General features: G+C 39.5%; 1 non-coding gene across 1 annotated transcript; it reads left to right on the top strand.

Annotated features, from left to right (window-relative positions):
* Positions 1-4,215: 4,215 nt before the first annotated feature.
* TRNAI-UAU (transfer RNA isoleucine (anticodon UAU)) lies at positions 4,216-4,287 on the top strand. Its single transcript has one exon. It is a non-coding gene; the product is annotated as a tRNA-Ile (tRNA).
* The last annotated feature ends 3,646 nt before the right edge of the window (positions 4,288-7,933 follow it).

The raw sequence follows: 7,933 nt of genomic DNA, 5'->3' as shown, positions 1-7,933 counted from the left end.
ATCATTTAATGACCATAGTCGTTCTCTTTGGTCTTTCTATCTGTCAGTCATTCAATTCAGCCACTCAGCCAAAGTCTAATCACTTGCTGAATGCCCAGCCACCTTGAATTTGTGGCTGCGTTCATACTTCTGAACACTGTGGACGAAATAGCAAATACTTCGTATATACGAGGCGCAACGTCCAAACGGATTATTAGGTGGTGTGTTCCTTTACTATAAAATACACAGATGCACAATTCTGAAGAGGACAGTGTTATTTAGGCTGTGCTGTATATGCAACGCTATGCACGAAAGAAGGGCTGCTGAATACTATCTTGTTTCTGACAACATTTGCAGCAAAACAGACAGATTTATGGCAATTTTTTGTCTTTTTTATATCGCGCCACACTTGAAACGCAAATCACTTAGTCAAAAGTCGGGATATCTCTGTCGAAGGCTTTTTGTTTTTTCACCACATTTTTTCAAACACAATAGAGAAACTAAACTTGATGGCTGATACTGCGTGGTAGCTTAGCGCGTAGAATGTCACGCTACTGTGCTCCTGGGAACCGCTTATTTCAACAGCTACAGCGGCCGCGTTTATGAAGGGCGAAATTAAAAACAAAACGCCTATGTGCCTTGATTATGGTTCTCGTTAATGAAGCCCGGGTAGTCGAACTCCACCCCCCGTATTCCAATACGGCGTATTAACTACTCATACTGTGGTTTATACCCTTGTTACGAAGGCGGCCTAAACCTCGGTTAACGTAACCGTAGTTACTTGCAACCACGCTTTGCATATGGGACACGGTACGCGTAACTACGGTTATGACGCCACTGCCAACCTCGGTTAGGTGGTTACCCGAGGAAATAGTAGAGTCCTTGGAAGTGACGTTAGCCACCATGGACGCTTTTGCACTGTCGAACATCGGCGAACCGCCGTTGGCGCTAACTGCGGATCAACGCAATAAACCATGGTTCATAGTAATTGTAGTTTACTTGCATGCGTAACAAACAGTATGAAACAGGACCCGAATACTAATAACCACTTTAGGTTTCAAGGAACAAACACGTTCATAGCAGGGGCCGGACATCCTAAGATATGGGTTAACGAATGGAAGCTGATGTCAATGTTGAAATTCTTTTTCTTTCAATAGATTTTACGAGTAAGAAAATTTTCTCGAACTATACGGAACTATTGTTTTGTTTTTTTGTCTTCACTATTGCTTCTTGTGTGGTTAATAAATAGCAATACACGAGGAAAGTTTCCTGAGCTCACCCTTTCCACTAGCTCAGAGATATCAAAAGTTGGATTGTTCTCACGTATCTAGCTTCGCAAGTATGCCTTGTATGAATACGGTAAAGAAAAGACGTTCCATATGACATGCAGCCAACGGAAGCCATAGCCGACCACATCTAACAGGTGCACCATGCAGTATATATAGAGAGAAATTCTTTATTAGGAAAAACAAATTTTTGCCGGCGCCAATATATCGCTGGCATGCTACTCTGTAAAAAATGGGAAAGGGGACAGGTATCTCATGTTTTGACATGTCTTGGTGGTGCGTTAACCTTCGAAATTGTAGTTTCTCAATGGTTTTCCAAGTTTTCTAGTGACAACGAGTGTGCACAAGCATTGAGGTCAGTTATTTGAGCAGGTATTCAATTTCTTTCAGTACTTGGCTAAAACTAGGTGTCTGGAAGCGTGGCCGAAATGACTGAGAAGCAGTGTCACTAGGATAGCTTGTTCTATGTGTTTACCTTCGGTAAAATAGACTTCATGAAAGCTTTGAATGAGTATGTGTTCGAATCAGCAGTCTGTTCGTCTTTTATTTCTCACCTGTTGTTCAAATGATGTCAATAAGAAAGAAGCTCTTTTATGCTCGTGACAATGCATGCAGCCAGCTTGCAACTTGTAGGTTTTTGTTTTAAGAACTGGCATTCAAAAACTTATAAGGAATTTCATGTTTTTATTAGTTAAAAGAGAATGCTATTAGACAATGTTTATATTAGTAGTCTTCCCTTTTTTCAGGAAATGCTGCTTATTTAAAGAACAAAAGTCCGCTTTGTACCCACCGGCATTTCCTGTTCAATGATTTCGCATCACTTCACATTTCCATCTCCACCTTAACTTTCGTTTCTGTTCGTTAGTAAAGTTCCATCAGAAATAATTGTGCATTCATAAGAAACATAATTCAGTCAAGTTTGACTTGGTCAGCTCGTGATTCCTCATGGTTTCCGCATTGTTTCGGAAATTCTAGTTTCAATATTTGCTCACCGTGCTAATATTTCAGTTGTGAATAGAAGCTGCTTTGCACACTGACACTTTCACTCGACATTGATGGTATTTGGTGTTGAACGTTTGAAAAAAATTAGGTTTTAGTCGTGTAAATGAATTTTGTCCTAAGCAAAAGTTTGTCACTTTATTTGTGTTCTTCACAGTACGCGACCAACGTTAATAAAGTGGTTGACTAAATTCAGCAAATGGTGGCGTTGCCTGGCCAGTGGACCCGCGAGAGCGAACTAAAACATGTGTGCTTTGAAAAAGTGCTTAACGATTTAGAGTACTTAGTACTCTACTTTAGGAGAGCATAAAGCCGTTCCGTTCTGTGAAGTACACCTTATGAGACGCAACATGGAGACAGAAGTTAGAGCTTTCATTGCAACTGTTCCTCCCACGCGGGGCCAGCAATATACAAAAATGCAGCCCTTGAAGGGGCCGGGGTCACACGAGCATTTGTATGCGCACTTTTTTCAATGTATAGGCTCCCTCAATTGTAGGTATGTCAGTGATCAGCCGTTTTTGATATAATATTTTGATTATTCTATCGAGGTAAGTTGTCATTTCATGCTGCCACTTTGCTGCACTTCATTTTGTCTGGTATAATAAATCATGCAGGTCAGTGAGCAGGGCTGGGCTTGAAGAGCGTTTTACAGCTGAGCTCACTGAATGTCTGAAATGAACTCACCTGTCTGACAGATAGATAATTCACGCTATAGAGAATGTTACTACCTGTAACCGTTGTAGGGTAGCACTATACATATATATATATATATATATATATATATATATATATATATATATATATTAAAACGAAACATGATATGATAACATAACAAAACATGACAAAACTCCCTACTGGCACTGCAGCGGCGAGCAGAGCGTCGGCCGTCAATCAACTGACAAGTGGCGAAGCGTGTCGCCATTTATACACTTGCCATCCAATATTCTAGTGTTATCGCTAGTGGCTACGTAGGTTCCAGAAAAATGTGTAGTGTTCACGAAGTGGGCGTAATCTTAACAAAATGATCTACCGCCATCCCGAAGCTTCTTGAACAGTGTAGGCGTGGTTCGCGCTGAGATTCATTGAGAGTAAAACGGGGTGATAACAAAACAAGACAAACTCCCTATATATATATATTAATATATATAGATATATATATATATATATATATATATATATATATATATATATATATATATATATATATATATAATGAGATATAAGAGACAATAATGTCAAGGAAGGTATAGGGAAAATTATTAGGCCAAATGTAACGTAAATGAGAAGAAAGAAAAGTGGGTGAAAAGATAACTTGCCGTGGGCAGGATCCGAACCTGCGACCTTCGAATTAAGCGTTCGATGCTCTACCACTGATCTATCACGATAGCTATCCCCCCAGCCACTTTATTGGGTATCTATGTCAATTTAAACGTGGGAGTGTCAGTCAGCGCCACTAGTAGCCATGGCGGCGAGTGTGGCACACTCTTTATGAGCCTGTTTGGCGTCACGTAGCGTTATTCGAAGGTCGTTATTCGAAGGTTATTCGCAGGTTCGGAACCTGCCCACGGCAAGTTATCTTTTCACCCACTTTTCTTTCTTCTCATTTACATTACAACTGGCCTAATAACTTCCCCTATACTTTGCTTGGAATTATTGTCTGTTAGATCTCATAATTGTTCTGTAAAACACTAAAAAAAACGAGCCCTTAAGAATACACTTATTTTTCTTATTCATTATCGAGTGTCTCGTACTGGCAGACTTGGTGCCTTTAGGTTGTATACGGGGCACAATTGGTCAGCTGCCAGTTAGTAATAAGTTCACGTGCTACGTGACGCCAAACAGGCTCATAAAGAATGTGCCACACTCGCCGCCATGGCTACTAGTGGCGCTGACTGACACTACTACGTTTAAATTGACATAGATACCCAATAAAGTGGCTGGGGGGATAGCTGTCGTGGTAGCTCAGTGGTAGAGCATCGAACGTATTATTCGAAGGTCGCAGGTTCGGATCCTGCCCTCGGCAAGTTATCTTTTCACCCACTTTTCTTTTTTCTCATTTACATTACAATTGGCCTAATAATTTCCCCTATACCTTCCTTGGCATTATTGTCTGTTGTATCACATTATTACTGTGTAACCACGAAAAACGAGCCCTTAAGTATACACTTGTTTCTCTCTTATATATATATATATATATATGTATATATATATATATATATATATATATATATATATATATATATATATATATATATATATATATATATATATATATATATATATATATTAGGTTTCGGCTGGTGGACCAGCCTTCATCAAAGTAACAAGTACATGTCAACGCAATTGCTTTTAAATCCGATTCACTGATTACTGTCGTATATCACCGATTAGAGAATTAATGGCATGAAGTGTTCATGACGGTATAGTTAGATATCCTGCAGAAAACGGGGTGAAGCGGGGTGATAACAAAGCCTTTGGCTATATATATATATATATATAAATATATATATATATATATATATATATATATATATATATATATATATATATATATATATATATATATATATATATATATATATATATATATATATATATATATATATATATATATGCGTGATCTCTAACTGTACCGTCAAGAACACTTTATTTATTTATTGATTTATTTACAGATACTGCTGTCTCATGTTTGAGACACTGCAGGAGTGGTTACAATAAACGAACAAAAACACCACAAATAAAGAAACATAAAATTGCATAATTAGACACCTGTTCAACAAACAATGAAAGATCAAACAAAAGGAACAACAGCAAAATTAAGAACATCAGTTTACATAATTGGACACTTGTTCAACAAACAGCGCATGCGGTAGTCGTTTCAAAGTAGTGTCCAGATTATTCCAAGTGTCAACTGTGCAAGGAAAAAAAGAATATTTATAACAATCAATAAAACATTTGAATGGCACAATGTTCAACGGATCGCATTAGCGAGTCACCTGGGTAGGATGATTGGTGAACGAAATGGGTGTGGCTCTGCGGACGGAATTGTGCACGATGTTATGTAGCATGATAAGCCGATCACACATACGTCTGTGTTCTAAACCGTTTAGCGATAAAGCATGGTAGTGCTCAGAAGGGGAGAAATCATGGTCATAGTGGTTAAAAATGAATCTAATCGCTTTTCGCTGGATGGCCTCAAGTTTATTTATGTCAATTGCAAGATGTGGTGACCACACAACAGACGCATATCCAAGAAGAGGCCTGACCAGTGATTTGAAGGCTATAAGCTTGCATTCTTTTGTGGCGCCCTTTAGCGTTCTTCTTAAGTAACCTAAGTTCTTAAGCGATTTTGCAGAAATAAGGTCGATGTGTTTGTGCCACTTCCAGTTTGGAGAGAATAGAACACCAAGATACTTAAATTCCTGAAACTTTTCCAGTGTGTGATTGGAGTCACCATATCTAAATTGCAATGGCTCCTTTTTATTTGTAAATGTTATTGTCACAGGCTTCTAAAAATTAAGCTTCATTTGGCAAGTTCTACTCCATTCGCAAAAAGAAGAAAGCACATTATTCAACAAAACTTGGTCAGTGACGCTACGTACATTCGAATACAATACACAGTCATCGGCGTATAGGCGAAGCTTAACTGGAGTGTTAATGACAACCTGAGTGACATCGTTAAAGTAAATTATGAATAAAAGGGGTCCCAAGATAGAGCCTTGTGGAACACCGGAAGAAATATGAGCTTGTGACGACTGTTCATGGTTGTAGCAAACAAACAGACTCCTCAGGTACAAATATACTGTATTTCAATCAAGTAATTTGTCAGCATTTGGGCCTGTAAGAAGGTTATCAAGTTTGAGCAGAAGTTTTTTATGACATACCTTGTCAAAAGCTTTGCAGTAATCAATAAAAATGGCATCGACTTGTTCGTGGTTATTAAGTGATGAGGCGATGTCATGTGTAAATTCGATCAATTGTGTGATTGTGTGACGGTCGAAAAACCACTGCGGAAACCATGCTGATGCTCTGAAAAATTATTGTCAGTTAGGTATTGAATAATGTGCTTGTGAATGATGTGCTCGAATAGCTTGCAGCACGTGGATAATAACGAAAGCGGTCTGTAGTTGGAAATTATTTCCTTCTTACCCAATTTTAAAATAGGAACAACATTAGCGGTCTTCCAAATTCGTGGGACCCGTCCAGAGTCAAGCGAGTTCTGGAATTTAATTATGAGGTATCGTGCACACCATTCAGAATACCTTTTCAGAAAAGCGTTAGGGATTCCGTCCGGGCCAGCACTTTTAGTAATATCTATGTTGAGTAAGAGATTACGAACTCCAGAGCACCTTAACTCAATATCCGAAATAGCTACCGATACAGAGGGTGCGACAAAAGAAGGAACATTGCCGTTATAAGCGGTAAAAACAGACCTAAAATAACTATTGAAGGCCTCCGAGATCGTCTGAGCATCTGAACATATTTCCTTTTTAATAATGAAAGAGCAGGTTCTCCTGGAGGGTGGAAAAATTGTCTTCCAAAATTTGGTCGGATTTTCCCTGATGAACGTTGACAGCGTGTTATTGTAATAGAAATCTCTAGCTTTATGCATTTTATTTTTGAGTGTTGCCTTTAACGTACACAAAGTGAATTGGTAGTTTAGATTGCAGCGGCATCGGTGACGTAGTCGCTTTATGCGGCGAATAAACTGTATTATTTCTCGGTTATACCATGGGTGTTTAGGATTGCGCTGCACACAATTGTTTGGCACGATTGTGTTCGACTGCATATCTAAATTCATGCCAAAGTGTTCCGCCAACTCATTAACACCACAACTGTTGCTTGAAAGAAGACAATTTGCATAAGAATCTGCTAGCAGGGAAAGTACGCCTTAATTTGGCACGTGAAAAATCAGTAAGAAGTTTGTATTCTGGTTACTTAAGTTCGTAGTGAATAGAAAATTGGACAAAGACTGCATTGTGATCCGAGATACATTCTACAACCTCGCACTCTGAATCACCATTCAATAGGTCAACTGTAACGAAAACAAGGTCCCGGATTGATTCACCTCTGGTGGCACTTTGAACAACTTGAATAAAATCATGGGATACAGCGAAGTCAATCATTGAAATACAGAGAACTTTGTATAGGCCGGTCGTGGTGAAGGACTCCTAGTTAATGTGGGGTACATTGAAGTCCCCGCACAGGATCAGTTTGCTGTCGAAAAGTCTCTGCTTAACGATATGGTCCGTGATTGCCAATATGCAATGATCATCTTCACTTGGTGGCCGGTAAACAGTTCCAATCACTACAAACACGCCGCATACCCTGATCTTACACCAGACAGACTCTGTTTCGAGGAGATCAGGCAGTGTTTTGTATTCAATGTCGTTTTAGATAAAGAGCGCAATGCCACCACCTTGACCACTCGACCTGTCGTTTTAACGTGCACCCAAATCTGAGTACACGGGCCTACAACATTTCCGCCTCCATCGGAAATGCAGCCGCCACAGCCGGGATTTGAACCCGCGACCTGCGGGTCAGCAGCCGAGTACCTTAGCCACTAGACCACCATGGCAGGGCTTGCCATAGTTTCTTGCGTGCCTGCCTTGTAGTAGGAGAGTAGTCTTCCGATACAGAGTAGCTACTGCCCTTTAGTCTAAAGCAAT

This window comes from Rhipicephalus microplus, chromosome 7 (assembly GCF_043290135.1).
Source record: "Rhipicephalus microplus isolate Deutch F79 chromosome 7, USDA_Rmic, whole genome shotgun sequence".
Lineage (NCBI taxonomy): Eukaryota > Metazoa > Arthropoda > Arachnida > Ixodida > Ixodidae > Rhipicephalus > Rhipicephalus microplus.
This window is presented reverse-complemented; position numbering and strand designations above follow the sequence as displayed.